The 18812-nt window shown below is 40.8% G+C and overlaps 1 protein-coding gene and 1 pseudogene across 5 annotated transcripts in view; one reads left to right on the forward strand and one right to left on the reverse strand.

Moving 5' to 3' along the window:
• Nucleotides 1–18812, reverse strand: part of ZNF169 (zinc finger protein 169) — a 165297-nt gene that overhangs the window by 66856 nt on the left and 79629 nt on the right. The window contains exon 1 of one of the 5 annotated variants that reach the window (XM_073878213.1): nt 94–159. The exons of 1 other annotated variant lie outside the window; for it this stretch is intronic. The gene's annotated coding sequence lies outside the window, so the exon portion shown is untranslated. Of the gene's footprint in view, nt 1–93; nt 211–18812 lie in introns of those variants that run through there. 3 more of the 5 variants (XM_073878215.1, XM_025891764.2, XM_073878216.1) reach the window with 3 other exon arrangements.
• LOC112838967 (heterogeneous nuclear ribonucleoproteins A2/B1 pseudogene) lies at nt 6962–8203 on the forward strand (annotated as a pseudogene).

Below are 18812 nucleotides of genomic sequence, written 5' to 3' on the forward strand. Positions count from 1 at the left end.
GCCCCCCAGCCCCGCTCGCCTCTGCCGCGCCCCCCGCCCCGCTCGCCTCCGCCGCGCCCCCCGCCCCGCTCCCCTCCGCGGCGGACTGCTTACCAAAAGCGCAAGGACTGTCACCAGCGACCAGCCACTCCGGCGGGCGCGGGGCAACACTACCCACAGTGCCCCGGGGCGCCGGACTGCGCTACCCACAGTGCGCTGGGCGAGGGTCTTCAATACCCACAATGCCACAGAGCGCAGCGCGCTTGCGCTGACACCTCCCGCCTGCACTGGGCCTTGGGCGACCCCGTGTGGTAGTTGCCCGCCGCACTCCATTGGCCCCTTCAACTACAGTCCCTGGGCTTCTGCAGAAATTGTGAAGAATCAGGCAAGTAAAATCAAACTGACTTTCCCGTACAAGAGAAGGGTGACTCAGGTGAGCAGAAAATCGTTTTAATTTATAGGGCCCTTGTATTTTTTGTTTAATAAAAAAAATGGTTACCTGGATGTGTACTTGTCCTCCATCCTTCAGATTCAGCCCTGTGTTTACGTTTAAATAACAGTGCAAAATTAACGAACTTCTAAAAAAATGCCAAAGGTACTGGTATTGTTCTTTTTTTAAAGATACTGAAGTTAATTTAAAAAAATAATTAGAGGAAAGTGAGGAAAAACTTGTTAACCTTAAAAATAAAACTGCTAGGGGCGCCTGCGTGGCCCAGTTAAGTGTGGGACTCTTGATCTCAGCCTGTGAGTTCAAGCGCAGCGCTGGGCTCCCTGCTGTGGGTGGAGCCTACTAATACCATAACACTGTCAGTTATTTTCACAGCAAAAACAGCTTCATTGAGAAATAGAGAATTGCAATCCCAGACAAGCAGGTTTTGGCAAAACCATCAACAAGTTCAGGAGCGAAGAAGAGCAAGCTCTTTTAACAAAGAAAGGAGGCTTTGGGAGGGGCATTGCAGAGAACCGGGAGCTGGAAGTGTAGTGGCTTCTCATTGGCTGGGCTGCTGCAGGGCAGTGCGGAAGAGGAGGAAAACTTCCTCCCTCCTCCTGGGGTCGTAAAGTAGTATCCCAAGGCCTATCTTTTCCTATTGGGTCTGCAACTGTCCAAGAGTGATAGGAATTGAGAGCTCCCCCTGCCGGCCTCGCGGCTCCGTCCTTCTTCTTTTTTTGGCTCCATTCTAAATGAGGTTTCCTTTTATTTTCACATTTCCCCTTTTCAATCAAGATCTTTCTTCAAAAGCACTGCTGATCAAGAGTCAGGTTTTTTATGTTTAGTGGTTTCGTCCCTCGGTGCCAGGAAAAATGTTTCCTGGTTGTCATAGCCTACGTCAGAGGGAAAATGCATAGCAGTTGGAAACCACTTAAGGCCACATTTGATTAACAAAGAAGGTTAGGAGAGAGAACTCACAGGTACTCTAACCTGAAGTCCATTATCTTCTCAAGATCATAAGTGTACGGGGCACCTGGGTGGCTCAGTTGTTAAAGCGTCGGCCTTTGGCTCGGGTCATGATCCCAGGGTTCTGGGATCAGGCTTCTCCCTCTCTCACTCCACCTGCTCCTGTTCCCTCTCTCACTGTGTCTCTCTCTGTCAAATAAATAAATAAAATCTTTTTTAAAAAAATCACAAGTGTTGGAGATCATCTTGAAGCGTTGAGCCAGCATTGCTTTTTTGGGTACATGAAGGGTTTTTTTAAGTTTGACCAGGCAACAAAATATGAAACTTAATTATATACAACAGAAGTAACATAACAATTCCAAATTGTACAATGGTTCTAAACCAGGAATCTAGCCAACTAAAAAACCTATTGGCCTTTATTCCAACTTAGGGGAGAATGGTTCTCATGAAGGCAAACCTGGGATCATGTATACCTCCTGGAAGTTTCTGCTTAAAGCAACCACAATGGGGTGCCTGAGTGGCTCAGTCAATTAAGCGTCTGCCTTCAGCTCAGCTCATGATCCTGGGGTCCTGGGATAGAACCCTGAGTCGGGCTCCTTACTTAGCAGAGAGCCTGCTTCTCCCTCTGCCTGCAGCTCCCCCTGAGAGGCGCTCCCCCTGAGAGAGCTTGTGCTCTCTCTCTCTCTCTCTCTCTGTCAGATGAATAAATAAAATCTTAAAAAAAAGCAACCACAAAAGCTGACTACTGGATACTGCAAGAGCACACTGAAAGAATTAACCAAGTACATTTGGGAAGATACAGTGCAGATATAAATATGAAACAACAGCTGATTACTTTTTGCAAAAACAGCACAACTTCAAAGACATTCTAAAACAGTGTTGTTATCTCAAAAGAACAGTTTGGGACCAAATCTGCTATTGATAATACAGCTTATAAGTCTGTAAATTCAGAGATCATGAATTTGGAGAAGAATTCAAAGTCAGTTAATAGTTCAGAAGAAAGAAGACTTTTGTGAATTCTGAACCTTCTAACCCTTTGAAGAACACAAGTGAAAATTTACTTGTCCTGGGATCATAATGAGGTTGTTTCTTTAAAAAAAAAAACACAACACAATAAGAAGAGATGTCCCCCTTTCACAAGGACTTGGATAAAGCAGAAAGGGGCATTTGTCTTCCTACAAAAGAGAGAAGAAACAACAGTGAGAAGAAGATATACTGGCCTGGTCCAGACATCATGGAAAAGCTGTCTGGTCAGATGTTGTCTGCTTCAATTCTGGGAAATCTGTACTTTCTAGACATGTCTCCCAAGGCAAGGAAAACAAAAGCCAAAATAAACTATTGGGGCTGTATCAAAATAAAAAGGTTTTCAAATCAAAACCACACTGAGATACCACCTTACACCAGTTAGAATCGCAAAAATTTACAAGGCAAGAAACAACAAATGTTGGAGAGGTTGTGGAGAAAGGGGAACCCTCTTACGCTGTTGGTGGGAATGCAATTGGTACAGCCACTTTGGAAAACAGTGTGGAGGTGCCTCAAAACATTAAAAATAGAGCTACCCTATGACTCAGCAATTGCACTCCTGGGTATTTACCCCAAAGACACAGATGTAGTAAAAGAAGGGACATGCACCCCAATGTTCACAGCAGCAATGTCTGCAATAGCCAAACTGCGGAAAGAGCCGAGATGCCCTTCAGCAGATGAATGGATAAAGAAGATGTGGTCCATATCTACAATGGAATATTACTCAGCCATCGGAAAGGATGAATACCCAACTTTTACATCAACATGGATGGGACTGGAGGAGATGATGCTAAGTGAAATAAGTCAAGCAGAGAAAGTCAATTATCATATGGTTTCACTTATTTGTGGAACATAAGGAATAGCAGGGAGGACATTAGGAGAAGGAAGGGAAAAATGAAGGGGGGGAAATCGGAGGGAGAGATGAACCATGAGAGACGATGGACTCTGAGAAACAAACAGGGTTTTAGAGGGGAGGGGGGTGGGGGGATGGGTTAACCTGGTGATGGGTGTTAAGGAGGGCATGTATTGCATGGAGCACTGGGTGTTCTATGAAAACAATGAATATGGGATCACTACATCAAAAACTAATGATGTATTGTATGGTGACTAATATAACAATAAAATAAAATTTAAAAATAAAAAAATAAAAAGGTTTTGCATAGCAAAGGAAACCACTAACAAAAAGGTAACCTACTGAAAGAGAGAAGATATTTGCAAATGATATATCTGATAATGGGTTAATATCCAAAATATATAAAGAACTTATATAACTCAACACCAAAAAAAACCAATCCATTTAATAAATAAATAAATGTCCTGAATAGACATTTTTCCAAAGAAGACATATATATGGCCAAAAGGCACACAAAAGGATGCTCAACATCACTAATCATCATGGAAATGCCAATCAAAACCATAATGAGATATCACCTCTCATCTGTCAGAATGGCTAAAATAAAAAAGACAAGAAATAACAAGTACTGGCAAGGATGTAGAGAAAAAGGAATCCTCATTCACTGTTGGTAAGAATATAAACTGGTACAGCCACTGTGGAAAACAGTACAGAGGTTCCACAAAAAGTTAAAAATAGAAATACTATATGATCCAATAATTCCACTACTGAGTGTTCACCCAACAAAAATTAAAACACTAACTTGAAAAGATACATTCATCTCTATGTTTGTTGCAGTGTTATCAACAACAGCCAAGTTACAGAAGCAACCTGAGTCCACCGATAGATAAATGGATGAGGAAGATGTGGTATATATACATACACACATACATACACACACACAATGGAATGTTACACAGCCATAAAAAAGATGAGATTGTGCCATTCACAACAACATGGGTGGACCTTAAGAGTATTATACTAAATGAAATAAGTCAGACTGAGAAAGACAAACACCATATGATTTCACTCATATATGGAATCTTAAAAAAATGAACAAACAAAAAGCAGAATTAGAACTATAAATACAGAGAAGAAACTGATGGTTTCCAGAGAGAAAGAGGGTGAAGTGATTGCCAAAATGGGTGAAGGGGAGTTGGACATAAAGGCTTCCAATTATGGAATGAATAAATCATGGGAATAAAAGATACAGCATAAGGAATATAGTAATATTGTGATAGTGATGTATGGTGACAGATGGTAGCTACACTTGTGAATATAGCATAATGTATAAACTTTTTAAATCACTATGTTGTACACCTGAAATTAATGTAACAGAGTGTGTCAACTATGCTCAAATAAAAAAAATTAAAAAATTACTTTTGGTTAAGTCAGTGCACATGAGGAAGGACTATAGTCTTTTTAAACATAAAATCCTCTGGAGTCCCAATATATGTGTGTGGCGGGGGGACCATCAAAGTATTTTGATGACTGAGATGCCATTTCTTAGAGGTTTTTCTCTAGAACATAAAGAAAAATACCAAAACAACACAGTTTCAACAGGAACAGCCTGGCTCCAGGAGGAATCAAACCAAAGGCCAGCATGGTTCCAGTAAGAACAGTCCAATTCCAAAACTGAGCCAGACTAGAGGCTAAATGGGTACTCTTGGAAAAAAACAAAGCCTTAAAACAGATCCTGAATAAAGCCTGGAGAGCTGGAACACAAAGAGATCAGAGCTCAAAACCCAGGAGAAAATTTACCCTCAAACTAAATGGTCAGCAGGACCCAGTGAGCCCAGTTGGCTCTGTGGGCACCAGCACCTGTTTGCTCACTAGCCTTGGTGTAATTGAGGGTCTTTGCTGGATCTCGTTTCTGATCACAAGTAATGTTAACCTTAGAAATAAAATTACCGGTTATTTTACCAGTAAAATATAGGTTTATTTGGGAACAGCAGATGATTGCAACCTGGGACAAGAAAGCTGTGGCAAACCATAGGCAAATGCAGAAATCAAAGGATTGAAAGGTTCTTTTATAGAGGAAAGGGGAATTTGGGAGGGGTTGTTGTAAACTAAAAGTCCACTGGAGTAAATGGGGAGCTGAAAGTGTATTGGCTTTTCAGTGGCTGAGCGGTGAGAGTCTGTCATTGGCTGACCTGTTGCCCGGCAGAAGAAATCTTCCTTCTTCCTGCTGGGTTAGTAAAGTAGTAGCTAGTGGTGTTCATTTACAAGGTGCATCTTTTCCTGTTAGGTCTGCAGTTGACCATGAGTGGTAATGTGGGAGAGTGTGAGAGTGCTCCCTGCTGTCCTCTTGACTCCACGCTAAACCAGGTTTCCTTTTATTAATTTTTACAAAGTAAATGTGAAAACACTTAAAGCTGTAAAAATTAAAACTAAAATTATTTTAGTACAAAAATCACTGATTAGATGTAACAGAATAGAGAGCTCAGAAACATCAAGGCCTTTATAAAGAGACACACACTCTTTTTCTAGGAGTTTGACAAGTGTTTTCAAATTCCTATTAGCCTTGGCTCAAAATGAAGTAACAGGAACCAGATTTAGCCTCTGCCTATAATAAATATTAAAAGGAGATGGGTTTGAAGACATTGGATATAAGACAATGAAGAGCAGTGAACCTTGAGAGATGAGTAATAAACCAGGTAAGCCCTTGAACTTCCCTGGATGGAGAAAAAGTTCAGGTCATAAGCCAGAGAAGGGAAACCCAAGTGGAGGATCTTCCCCCTCAAGTATCAGCCGATTGCTGAGCAACAAAGGCCTGTGCAACCCGGAGGAAAGAACCACTGGACAGGATTAGAAGGAAATACTGTGAGCTCACACAGGCCAGGAATAGTGCCTGTTTCCACCAGACAGACTGAAAAATCTTCATAATTCACATGGCATGGAGGAAAACTACTCAAAAGGGTTTTGCCTCAATAGTGGGGCAAAATTAGGCCTGAATGCTTAATAGAGATAATTTTTATATTAAATTTGGGGGAGAAAACATACATCTCAGAAATCTTAAAAGTCGCTTTCATTTTTGCATGAATTACGTATGCAGAATTACACATAGTCTTATATAAATAAAATTTTAAAGAAGCCTAAATTCATGGTCTCCATAAAGTGAGTTGTACACTTAATATGATCCAATTAAAATAGCATTTGCATACTTTTCAACACCAAAAGTAATTCTAATATTTATCTAGGTGACTATATTCATCAGTACAATGGTGATAAACAATAAAGCTTAATTTCCTGTATTATTAGCTTTTTAATCTAAAACTAAAATAATCAGTGTGATGATGGTGCAAGTCAACTGAACAGAACTAAAGGGAAAGTCAGCAAAGCAACCAGGATGGGAGAAGCAGAAAGAGAAGAAAAGTGAGAGAGAATGGTTTCAAATCAGTTTGAAATGCTTGAGAAAATAGTTATTTGTGGGAAGGTAAGCTAGCTCACAAAACAAATGTAAAAAGAAATCAAAGACATAACATGATGAAGTATAAACGATTTTGAAAACTATCTTGTGGTATGGAAGGCTTTTGTATGAATTACACCAAAGCAGAGACAAGAAAAGAAGGCTTCCAGACAGCAGCACCAGGATAAGTGTGCCCATGCTCATAGGCAGAGGTCTCTCTCATCTCTCTGGCTGAAGTCCAGCTGAAGTTACTGAGTCTGCTATGGAGAAAGAGAAGGGACATTTCTGGAACTTCTTTAGTGGTGGCTTAAGTTTTGAAACCACAGAAGAAAGTCTGAGGAACTACTGCAAGCCATGGGGAAAATTTACAGACTGTGTGGTAATAAGAAATCCCTCATGAAAGAGCTCAAGAGTATTGGGTTTTGTAACTTTTTCATACATGACAGAGGTTGGTGCTATCATGGCTGCAAGATCTCATTCGATTGATGGGAGAGTGGTTGAGTCAAATGTACTGTAGCAAGAGAAATCTGGAAGACCTGGTGCTCATGTAACTATGAAGAAGCTACCTGTGGTGGAATTAAAGAAGATACTAAGGAACATCACCTAAGAAACTATGCAAGGAATATGGAAAACTTGATCCATTTGAGATCATTACTGATAGGCAGTCTGGAAAGAAGAGAGGCATTGGTTTTATTACTTTTTTTTTTAAAGATTTTATTTATTTATCTGACAGATAGAGAGACAGCGAGAGAGGGAACACAAGCAGGGGGAGTGGGAGAGGGAGAAGCAGGCTCCCCGCCAAGCAGGGAGCCCGATGCGGGGCTTGATCCCAGGACCCTGGGATCATGACCTGAGCCGAAGGCAGACGCTTAACGACTGAGCCACCCAGGTGCCCCTGGTTTTATTACTTTTGATGATCATGATCCTGTGGATAAAATTGTACTGTGGAAATACCATACCATCTGTGGTCAGAAATAAGAAAGTCTTTGTGCAGGCAAGAAATGCAGGGAATCAAAAGTTCTAGGAGTGGCAGAGGAAGGTATTTTGCTGCGAGGGATTAATGCAGAGGCAGTGGATCAGGAGGCAAGATTAGAGGAAGTTCTCATGGGTATGGAAGAAGACATGGATTTGGAGATGGCTATAATGGGTATGGAAGAGGATTTGGAGGTGGCATTTTTGGAGGCAGCATGGTTATGAAGGAGAAGAATGAAGATACAGTGGTGGAGATACAGGCTGTGGAAACAGGGTGGGGGCTAGAGGTGGTTTTGACAACAATATAGGAAGAAATTATGCAAGTGGAAATTACAATGATTTTGAATATAACTAACAACCTTATAACTCTTGTCCAAGGAAGAGTGGACATTTTGGTGGCAGCAGTAACATAGTGGGACCATGTGGTGAAGAAAACTATAGTTCAGGAAGGAGTGGAGGAAGTGAGGACTGTGAGGGAGGAACCAATAATGAGTTTATTCCTATATTCCATGGGTTTCACTGTATAACTTAGAGAGGACAAGAGCCCAGAAGTAGCAAAACAGCTTTGGGTTATCAAAATAACAATATTTAGAAAATTTATATCTCAGACATGCATAAATATGAAATAATATGGTCATACTTCCCCCAGCATACAATTATCCTGAATACAAATGAAGACACTAACCCTTTTTCCAGAAAATGATGCAAAGACCTTAAATAATGTTCACTGTTCTCCTTGATATCCTATAACTTAAATACCATAATGTTTTTTTCTGCAGAAAAATCATTTGACAAAATACAACATCCTTTCCTGATTAAAACTCTTCAGAGTATAGGGATAGAGGGAACATTCCTCAAGTTCATAAAATCCATCTATGAAAAACCCACAGCGAATATCAACCTCAATGGGGAAAAGCTGAAAGCCTTTCCCTTAAGATCAGGAACATGTCAAGGATGCCCACTCTTGCCACTATTGTTCAACATAGTACTAGAAGTCCTGGCAACAGCAATCAGACAACAAAAAGAAATAAAAGGTATTCAAATTGGCAAAGAAGAAGTCAAACTCTCTCTCTTTTTGCAGACGACATGATACTTGATGTGGAAATCAAAAAGACTCCACCCTCAAATTACTAGAACTCATACAGCAATTCAGTAATGTGGCAGGATACAAAATCAATGCACAGAAAACAGTTGCTTTCTTATACACTAACAACGCAACGGTAGAAAGAGAAATTACAGAAACGATTCCATTTACAATAGCACCAAAAACCATAAGATACCTCAGAATAAACCTAACCAAAGAGGTAAAGGATCTATACTCTAGGAACTACAGAACACTCATGAAAGAAATTGAAGAAGACACAAAAAGATGGAAAAACATTCCATGCTCATGGATTGGAAGAATAAACATTGTTAAAATGTCTATGCTACCCAGAGCCATCTATACCTTCAATGCCATCCCGATTAAAAGTCCAATGACATTTTTCAAAGTGCTTGAACAAACAATCCTAAAATTTTATGGAATCGGAAAAGACCCCGAATCGCCAAGGAAATGTTGAAAAAGAAAAACAAAGCTGGGGGCATCACGTTGCCTGATTTCAAGCTATATTACAAAGCTGTGATCACCAGGACAGCATGGTACTGGCACAAAAACAGACATACAGACCAATGGAACAGAATAGAGAATGCAGATATGGCTTCTCAACTATATGATCAAATAATTTTTGACAAAGCAGGAAAAAACATGCAATGGAAAAAAGACAGTCTCTTCAATAAATGGTGCTGGGAAAATTGGACAGCCACATGCAGAAGAATGAAACTCAACCATTCTCTAACACCATTCACAAAGATAAACTCAAAGTGGATGAAAGACCTCAATGTGAGACAGGAATCCATCAAAATCCTAGAGGAGAACATAGGCAGTAACCTCTTGGACATCACCCACAGCAACTTCTTTTAAGATACATCTCCAAAAGCTAGTGAAACAAAAGCGAAAATGAACTTTTGGGACTTCATCAAGATAAAAAGCTTCTGCACAGCAAAGGAAACAGTCAACAAAACAAAGAGGCAACCCACAGAATGGGAGAAGATATTTGCAAATGACACTACAGATAAAGGGCTGGTATCCAAGATCTATAAAGAACTTCTCAAACTCAACACCCCAAAAACAAATAAGTCAAAAAATGGGCAGAAGACACAAACAGACACTTCTCTGAAGAAGACATACGAATGGATGGATAACAGACACATGAAAAAATGTTCATCATCATTAGCCATCAGGGAAATTCAAATCAAAACCACACTGAGATACCACCTTACACCAGTTAGAATGGCAAATGGACAGGGCAAGAAACAACAAATGTTGGGGAGGTTGTGGAGAAAGGGGAACCCTCTTACACTGCTGGTGGGAATGCAAGTTGGTATGGCCACTTTGGAAAACAAGGTGGAGGTGCCTCAAAAAATTAAATATAGAGCTACCCTATGACCCAGAAATTGCACTACTAGGTATTTACCCTAAAGACACAGATGTAGTGGAAAGAAGGGCCATATGCACCCCAGTGTTCATAGCAGCAAAATCCGCAATAGCCAAACTGTGGAAAGAGCCAAGATGCCCTTCAACAGATGAATGGATAAAGAAGATGTGGTCCATATATACAATGGAATATAACTCAGCCATCAGAAAGGATGAATCCCCAACTTTTACATCAACATGGATGGGACTGGAGGAGATGATGCTAAGTGAAATAAGTCAAGCAGAGAAAGGCAATTATCAGATGGTTTCACTTATTTGTGGAACATCAGGAATAGCAGGGAGGACATTAGGAGAAGGAAGGGAAAAATGAAGGGAGGGAAATCAGAGGGAGAGATGAACCATGAGAGACTATGGACTCTGAGAAACAAACAGGGTTTTAGAGGGGAGGGGGTGGGAGGATGGGGGGTGAGCCCGGTGGTGGGTATTAAGGAGGGCACGTATTGCATGGAGCACTGGGTATTATACGAAAACAATGGATCATGGATCACCACATCAAAAACTAATGATGTATTGTATGGTGACTAACATAACATAATAAAAATTTTTAAGAAATGCCATAATGTAAAATTAACAATATTTAAATGCTATAATGTAAAGTCGATGCATCTTACACTACATGATAAGGGGATAAGAGAGTGACAAAAACAAAGTATACTGTATTATGTGCACACACACATGCTTACACACAGCACACAAACATGTTCATAACAAAATAAGGAAGAAACATTCATGGCAATTACAGTCTTCATTTCTGTAACTGCTCACATGGTTGTAGCTGGTATTAATAACTACCTTTGTGCACTACCTATTCCATAGTCTCTTTGCCCTCAGCAAACATCTCAGCTGGTCATGGTTCTTTGCCTGGTGGGGTGACCCTAACCTTCATTCCTGAAGGGCTTGAGCCAGTAGCAGTCCTGCCTAGATTGCACTGTTGCACTTTTCCATTGACTTTAACCACAGAGCATGGCAATACTAAGGCACCTTAAGGAATCTCCTCTGTTCCAGACCTACTCTTTCTTACCTCCATTGTGGAGTAGGGTTCAGCTTCTCTAGGTAGTCAAAATCAATCAGCCCAGCCAGCATAGCAACTCCTTTCTCTGCCTGTTGATTCAGAGGCAGAAGGAGTCCAAAATGGCCAGATGACAGTCTTAACTCCCAGTTCGATAAAATCATTATTGCGTCTCCTAGTGGAAGCATTCCTGCCTTTGGAACTAAGACTTCTAGGCTAGCAGAGTATAAGACTATGGGTACAGGAAGCAAAAATATTGTTAGCATCTTAGTAGGGATAGTTATGAGTGGCCACTCCCAATTCCACCCCTTAATTCCCAGACCTGTGAATCCTGGCTATGGGATAAAAGCACCATATACTGAGTGCCCATTCAGAGTATATTCAGCCTTCTGAAGCATCTTGTCTCATTCCTTCAAGGTATTGTCACCTGAGTGGAAATGTGGTGTGAATCACTACCCCTGCATCTTCCCAGTCCTTGATGTAGCACTAATCTCTTCAATCCCTCCAGGAATTCAGTGCTACTTTTACTTTACTATTTTTCTAAGTAGAGGCAGTTCTTGTGGCTTCCACTTGGCCTTTCCCACCATGGTAGCCCTTACTCCACAGGTCAGAGAATCAATGTGGGAATTCGTCAGTTACTAGTCTATTTATTCCAATTATGCATTCTGGAACTGGGGAAATAACCACAGAATGCATTTGGGGACCCACTAGGCCCACTGTGAGAGGGATGTGAACTATAACTCCATTTATCTATCATGTTAACCCCATAAGCCCCTATTTTGACTGGTGGACACCAGTGACATTGAGTCTCCTGGAATTGGTGTCATTTCAGATCCAGTGCCCAGCAGTCACCAAAGGGTCTATTATTATTATTCCCTTTTCCCCAGTGCACAGACACTCTGGTAAAGGTTATGGGTTCCTTTGGGAAAGGCTGGGAGAACAACTAACATACATTTTGGCAGTATACCAGTGTTCTTCCTCAAAGGAACCCACCCTTCCCTTCATTCAAGGAGCTCTAGATCTGGCCCAATTCAGGGACTGTGACTCCCTGTTTTTATGATTCAGGTTCAACTTTTGTTCACTTGACCTAGAACCTTTCTCACTTATACAGACCAAGTAAGAATGCAGTAGGCTTCCAATCTACTTCACTTCTAAGGACACCACAATCAACTAGCCAAAGCCATAGATCTGGAAGCAGAGAATGGTGGTGGGGGTGGATTCTGAAAAGAATCAGCATTGTCTTGCAAGGCAACTGCCTCAAGAGAGGCCATTACAGTTTCCTCAGATAATGCAGAGTTAAATTTCTCAGACTGGGTGGAGAAGCTGCTTCTACTGACAAACAAGACTCATCAGAATTTAGGGGCTCAATGTCCCCAGCTTCATTAAGGTCTTTCCACACATCCCCATGCCAACTTCCAGGATCCCATTTCTTCCCAGTTATGCCCTCATTTTAACAATAGACACCCTGCAAAGCTGGGAGTTCAGTGTGCAATGTGCACTGTAAGTCAGCCATTTGCAAAATGCAATTCTGGGCTTGATTTTCAGCAATTTTAACCCTGTGGCTACAGGAAATAAGAGCCTCTTTCAGGGAAGACATAGATGCTTTTCAGTCATTTATGTGGCACTTGAGCTAGAAATTTAAATCCTGATCTCATCCTTTTTTTCTCCACTTTCTTCAGTCACATGAGGAGCAACTAGCCAAATTCATTAGACTCATTAGTTTGACAAAAATGTTTGAAAATATATACATTGCCACTTAGATTCTTAGTTCTTATAAGTGTTTGATTAGAAGTATCCAATGATGTGATTTCATTCATATGTGGAATTTAAGAAACAAAACAAAGAAAAAAATAGACAAATGAAAAAACACACTCCTAATTATAGAGAACAAACCAATGGTTATCAGACGGTGGGTAGGTGTGTGGCCGAAGGGGACTAAGAGAACAGGCGAAGGGAATTAAGAGTACATGTATCATGATGAGCACTGAATAATGTATAAAATTATTGAATCACAATATTGTATACCTGAAATTAATATAACACTGTATGTTAACTATGCTGGAATTTTTAAAAAAATAAGAGGTATCCAATGATAATATTTCATATATCTCTGTTGCCAAATCACACAATGGACTATCGGTGCCCTCTTTATCTCAACATCACTCATCATCAGGGAAATATAAATCAAAACGACAATGAGATACAACCTCACACCGGTCCCACAACCTCAATCCCACATCCCTGATATCATGACCTGAGCTGAAACCAAAAGTCGGACACATAACTGACTGTGCCACCCAGGCGCCCAAAAGACAAAGAATGAATCTTGACAACAGCGAAAGGGAAGTGAATCATTACATGCAAGGGATACTCAATAAGAATATTTGCAGATTTCTCATCAGAAGTTTTAGAGGCCAGAAGATAGTGGGTCAATACATTTGGAGTGCTAAAAGGAAAAAAAAAAACTGTCATCCAAAAATCCTATATCCACCAAAACTGAGAGAGAAATCAAGACGTTCCCAGATAAACAAAAAATTTAGGGAGTTTATGACATTAGACCTGCCCTACAAGAAATACTCAAGGGAGTCCTAAAAGGTGAGCAAAAGGATACTAGATTCACTCAAAGGCATATGGAGAAATAAAGATCTCCATAAAGGTAAATACATGTATTATTATATAAGCTAATGTTATTGTAACAATGATTCGTAACTATCCTTTTTGTTTTCTTCATGATTTGAGATTAATACATTTAAATAAAAACAATTATTAATGTAAAGCTGGTATTACTATAACTTTGGTTTGTAAACTCTAGATCTTGTTTTTTACATAAATTGGGAGACTAATACACTTAAAGGAATTATTAGTTTAGGTTTTCAGACACAAAGTGTATAAAGATGAAATTTTGTGACATCAGCACTGAAAGGGATGGAGACAGAGTTGTAAAAGAACAGAGTTTTTGTGTTATTGAAGTTAAGCTGCCATAAATTCAAACTAGCATGTTATAACTTAAGGATGTTAAATGTAATCCCCATGGTAACCACAAATAAAATAGCAACAGAATATACACAAAAGAAAATTAAGAAAGAATTTAAACAGTTCACAACAAAAAACATCAACTAAATACAAAAGAAGATAGGGATGTAGGAAATTAGAAACAAGAAAACTATATGGCATATAGAAAACAACACAATAACAGAAGAAACTCCCTGTTTATCAGTAATTATTTTAAATATGAATGAATTAAACTCTCAAATCAAAAGCCAGAGATTGGCAAAATGGATAAAAACACATATGCTGGTTTTTCAGGAAAAGATGGCAGAGGAGTAGGGAACCCTATTCCAACTGGTCCCTGGAATTGAGGAGGATATCTACCAGACCACTCTGAACACCCACGAAATCAGCCTTAGATGTGAGAAGACAGATCTGGATCTCTGCAAACAGAATATTGCAGGTGGTTGGTTTTGAGGTACAAAGTGGGGAGCCGTGATTCCGTGGGCAGATATCAGAGGATAAACAGCAGGGGGAGGGAGCCGAACCATCCGGATCCTACACCACAGGTGAGCGATAGCCTCCCACACTGAGGACGGGGCACCGACTCGCAGACCAGTAACGATGGGGAAAGGACTGTAGGGCAGCCCCCTGGACAGAAACCCGGAGCAGCGGGGCCACGCGTGCGAACTGGGGGCGACTGGCAGTTTTAGAAGCACAAAGGGCAGAGACATGCCCAAACCTGGAGGTGAGGACTGGGAGCACTGCTGAGGGGTGCACAACCCAGGACACTGCAGTTTATAGCAGCACAGACAGAAATGGAGATAGTGTGGTCTGGAGAGCTCACTGAAGAACAGACTGCAATCTCTCTGCTCTGAGGCAGAGGGTTGGAAACGGTCTCTTCTGCTCTGACTCTCAGAAGAGACTCAGAAAGCCAAGGGAAAGCCGCCAGAGAACAAAAGCCCCCAAAAACCGGTTTTCACTGAGCCCATCCACTGCCACAGGGGGCAGGGCAACTCTGCCCAAAGAGGGTTGCCTGAGGAACAGGCAGCAGACCCCTCCCCAGAAGACAGGCTGGAAAAACAAGAGGCCAGCAACCCTAAGGTCCCTATAAAACAGGTGCATCTTGTTTGGGTTCTGGTCAATAATTTGGACTCTGTACATTCCCTCAACCACCCCTCAACAGAATGACTGGGAGGAGGAACCCTCCAAATAGGAAAAACTCAGAGACTATGACTTCTGCCACAGATTTACAAATGGATACAGATATAACCAAGATGTCAGAGATGGAATTCAGGGTAGCAATTCTGAAGACGATAGCTAAAATGGAGAAATTGATTAATGGCAACACAGAGTCTCTAAGGGCAGAAATGAAAGCTGAATTGGCAGAACTTAAAAATGCTATCAATGAGATCCAATCTAATCTAGATAATCTAACAGCTAAGGTAAGCAAGGCAGAAGAACGAATTAGTGACATAGAAGACCAATTAATAGACAAAAAGGGAAAAGAGGAGGCCAGGGAAAAACAACTCAGAATCCATGAAAATAGAATCAGAGAAATAAGTGATATCATGAAACGTTCCAATGTCAGAATTATTGGAATCCCTGAGGGGGTGGAGAGAGAGAGAGGACTAGAAGATATATTTGAGCAAATCGTAGCTGAGAACGTCCCTAATCTGGGGAATGAAACAAACATTCGTGTACTAGAGGCAGAGAGGACCCCTCCCAAGATCAAGGAACAAGCCAATGCCCTGGCATGTAATAGTAAAACTCACAAATAGTAGAACCAAGGAAACCATCTTTTTTTTTCTTTTTTTTTTTAAAGATTTTATTTATTTATTTGAGAGAGAGAGAATGAGAGATAGAGAGCACGAGAGGGAAGAGGGTCAGAGGGAGAAGCAGACTCCCTGCTGAGCAGGGAGCCCGATGCGGGACTCGATCCCGGGACTCCAGGATCATGACCTGAGCCGAAGGCAGTCGCTTAACCAACTGAGCCACCCAGGCGCCCCCCAAGGAAACCATCTTAAAGGCAGTGAGGGGGAAGAGATTCCTAACATACAGAGGGAGGAACATCAGAATAACATCAGACCTATCCACCAAGTCCTGGCAAGCCAGAAAGAGATGGCAAGACATATTCAGGGTTCTAAACGAGAAGAACATACCACCAAGAATACTTTATCTGACAAGGCTGTCATTTAGAATGGATGGAGAGATGAAGAGCCTCCAAGACTGGCAGAAACTGAAAGAATATGTTAACATTAAGCTGGCCTTGCAAGAAATATTAAGGGGGGTTCTATAAAAGGAGAAAGACCCCAAGAGTGATACAGAAAAGAAATTTACAGAGACAATCTATAAAAACAAGGTCTTCACAGGCAACATGATGACAAATTCATATCTTTCAATAATCACTCTCAATGTGAACGGCCAAAATGCTCCCATAAAAGGGCACAGGGTTGCAGACTGGATAAAAAGACAGGACCCATCCATATGCTGTCTACAAGAGACTCATTTTGTACCTAAAGATACATCCAGACTGAAAATGAAGGGATGGAGATCCATCTTCCATGCCAACGGACCTCAAAAGAAAGCTGGGGTAGCAATTCTTATATCAGACAAATTAGATTTTAAGCTAAAGAGTGTAGTTAGAGACACAGAAGGACACTATATTGTTCCTAAAGTGTCTATCCATCAAGAAGATCTAACAACTGTAAATATCTACGCCCCCAACATGGGAGCAGCCATCTACATAAGCCAACTGTTAACCAAAATAAAGAGTCATATTCGTAACAATACGTTAATTGTAGGAGACCTCAATACTCCACTCTCAGCAACAGACAGATCATCTAAACAGAAAATCAACAAAGAAACAAGAGTTCTGAATGACACACTGGACCCGATGGACCTCATAGATATACACAGAACATTCCACCCTAAAACAACAGAGTACTCATTCTTCTCGAGCGCACATGGAACTTTCTCCAGAATAGACCACATACTGGGTCACAAATCAGGTCTCAACTGATACCAAAAGATTGAGATTATTTCCTGCATATTCTCAGACCACAATGCTTTAAAACTGGAACTCAATCAGAAGAAAAAAATTGTCAGAAATCCAAACACTTGGAAGCTAAATACCACTCTGCTCAAGAATGTTTGGGTCAACCAGGAAATCAAAGAAGAACTTAAACAATTCATGGAAACCAATGAGAATGAAAACATATTGGTCCAAAACCTATGGGATACTGCAAAGGCGGTCCTAAGGGGGAAATACATAGCCATCCAAGCCTCACTTAAAAAAATAGAAAAATCCCAAATTCACCAACTAACTCTACACCTTAAAGAACTAGAGAAAAAGCAACAAACGATACCTAAGCCATGCATTAGAAGAGAAATAATTAAGATTAAAGCAGAGATCAATGATTTAGAAACCAGAAACACAGTCAATCAGATCAACGAAACCAGAAGCTCGTTCTTTGAAAGAATTAATAAGATCAATAAACCACTGGCCAGACTTATCAAAAAGAAAAGAGAAATGACCCAAATTAATAAAATTAAAATGAAAGGGAGAGATCAGGACTAACACCAAGGAAATAGAAACAATTATTAGAAATTATTATCAACAACTATATGCCAATAAACTGAGCAACCTGGATGAAATGGATGCCTTCCTGGAAACTTATAAACTACCAAGACTGAAACAGGAAGAAATTGACAACCTGAATAGGCCAGTAACCAGTAACGAGATTGAAGCAGTGATCAAAAACCTCCCAAAAAACAAGAGTCCAGGGCCTGAGGGATTCCCTGGGGAATTCTACCAAACATTCAAAGAAGAAATAATACCTATTCTCCTGAAGCTGTTTCAAAAAAACAGAAACAGAAGGAAACCTTCCAGACTCATGCTATGAGGCCAGCATTACCTTAATCCCCAAACCAGGCAAAGACCCCATCAAAAAGGAGAATTTCAGACCGATATCCCTGATGAATATAGATTCCAAAATCCTCAACAAAATCCTAACTAATAGGGTCCAGCAATACATTAAAAGGATCATCCACCACAACCAATGGGGATTTATCCAGGGGTGCAAGGGTGGTTCAACATTTGCAAATCAATCAATGTGATAGAACACATTAATAAGAGGAGAGAGAAGAACCATATGGTCCTCTCAATTGATGCAGAAAAAGCATTTGACGAAATACAGCATTCTTTCCTGATTAAAACTGTTCAGGGGCGCCTGGGTGGCTCAGTCATTAAGCGTCTGCCTTTGGCTCAGGTCATGATCCCAGGGTCCTGGGATTGAGCCCCGCATTGGACTCCCTGCTCCATGGGAAGCCTGCTTCTCTGTCTCCCACTCCCCCTGCTTGTGTTCCCTCTTTCACTGTGTCTCTCTCTGTCAAATAAATAAATAAAATCTTAAAAAAAAAAGACTCTTCAGATACAGGAATAGAGGGAACATTCCTCAAGTTCATAAAATCCATCTATGAAAAACCCACAGTCGATATCATCCTCAATGGGGAAGAGATGAGAGCCTTTCCCTTAAGATCAGGAACACGTCAAGATGCCCACTCTCGCCACTATTGTTCAACATAGTACTAGAAGTCCTAATCAGACAA

Source organism: Callorhinus ursinus, unplaced genomic scaffold (genome assembly GCF_003265705.2).
Source record: "Callorhinus ursinus isolate GAN/ISIS: 27379988/994484 unplaced genomic scaffold, GSC_fseal_2.0 scaffold28, whole genome shotgun sequence".
Taxonomy (NCBI): Eukaryota; Metazoa; Chordata; class Mammalia; order Carnivora; family Otariidae; genus Callorhinus; species Callorhinus ursinus.